General features: G+C 48.0%; 1 long non-coding RNA gene across 1 annotated transcript in view; it reads left to right on the forward strand.

Moving 5' to 3' along the window:
- Positions 1-929: 929 nt before the first annotated feature.
- LOC117243716 overlaps positions 930-1553 on the forward strand; it is a 9478-nt gene continuing 8854 nt past the window's right edge. Inside the window, exon 1 of the long non-coding RNA XR_004495551.1 lies at positions 930-1059. This is a non-coding gene — a long non-coding RNA (uncharacterized LOC117243716). The remainder of the gene's footprint in view (positions 1060-1553) is intronic.

The following is a 1553-nucleotide window of genomic DNA, read 5'->3' on the forward strand; positions in this document are numbered from 1 at the left end:
TGGATTGAAGAACACATGATAACAAAGTCTCTTTGGCCACCATCTACTTCAGTGCCACCAGCACAGAGCTGTTAGCATTGGGATGATGATTTTATGGAGACCATGGCAGAGCCTGGTGTCATGGACAACTTGCAAAAACCTCCCATTTCTTGCCTGGCACTTTGTGGAATGCATTGGCATTTCATGAATGCATTGACTTGAGTATCCAAATGAGCAGAGGGGTACCATAGGGATGGCACTTCTCCTTCTTCTGCGTTGACCATGAGAAAGTTTCCTTTTGCCACATAAAGAAGCTGAAACCTGCAGACTGCTGAGACACAGAGCTGCAGGCAGCCCCTGTGTGCCCCTTTGTGCCCAAACTGGCATTTTCATCCCAATACATTTGTGCAGGCATCTTAATGTGTCTGTGTTGAATATGAGATGCCAAATGCTTGTTTCCTTGCCTGAGGAATGCCTGGTGGATTTCCTTTCTTTTCTTCCAATTACCATTGTTATCAAGAACAGCGGCAAAAGCTTGACAAGTTTTGTTTTCTGGCAGCTGTGCTTAGGGGACCAACAAGCACTGCAGAGATTATTCACCTAATAATCCTTGGAAGCAGTAGAGTTAGTATAGCTAAGTCTCCAAAATATTTATATGACAAAATATGTCAAGCTGGTGTGAATCCTCAGAGAAGGAAACACGCTTTTGCTGTTGTAGTTCCCATAACTAGTTCAGTCAATGAAATCAGCTGCCAATGCAAGATCTGCTGGATGTTGGAAAACCTGCATCATGATTAGGTTTTTTCTCGGTATAGGACAGTCACCTCTACCTCTCTGCCATGGCAGAAACTGCCAGTGCAGAGTGGAGCTTTAACAATGGGCTCTGGGAGAGCAGCTACAGATGGGAAAGAAACAGGTGGAGCCTTGTGTTTCCTTTTTCTCCAGCATCAACGGATAGCCACAGGAGGGAGACCAAAGCTGCGGCAGCCCAACCTATTCTCACCGTGCCTGTGTGATTTCCTGTGCTGCTGCCTGCAGACAGACGAGGCACAGCGCTGGTCTGCCAAGGAGCTCCTGCAGGTAAAATGCCGAGGGGCTGCAGGTGAAACAGTGACCCAGGGATGGTGGCTCCTCCTCCACTGCAATCCAAGGCATCAGATGAGCCTTCCTCCTCCTGACCTGTAGGGACCTGTAAAGGTCACCTGATCCAAGTGCCCTGCAATGAGCAGAGAGATCTTTAAAGGGATCAGGATGCTCAGAGCCCCTTCCCACCTAACCTGGAATGGTTCCAGGGACAGGCCACCTACAGGATTTTGGGGCAACCTTTGCTAGTGTTGCACCATGGTCTAAGTGAAGCTCTTCTGTAGACCTTAGGGGTGCTGACTCGCTCCCCTTTTTCTTAAAAATATTAGCCCACATCCTGTTGTAACTGGACCTGTTCAAAAAGATGTCCCACACTCCCTCATGAGCAAGTTTGAAGATTTGGAAAGTGGCAATGAAGTTTCCCTGGGGTCTATTCTTCTCCAGGCTGAATAACTCCAGGTCACTCAGCCTGTCCTCAGAGGAGAGGTGCT

This window comes from Parus major, chromosome Z (genome assembly GCF_001522545.3).
Source record: "Parus major isolate Abel chromosome Z, Parus_major1.1, whole genome shotgun sequence".
NCBI classification, from domain to species: domain Eukaryota; kingdom Metazoa; phylum Chordata; class Aves; order Passeriformes; family Paridae; genus Parus; species Parus major.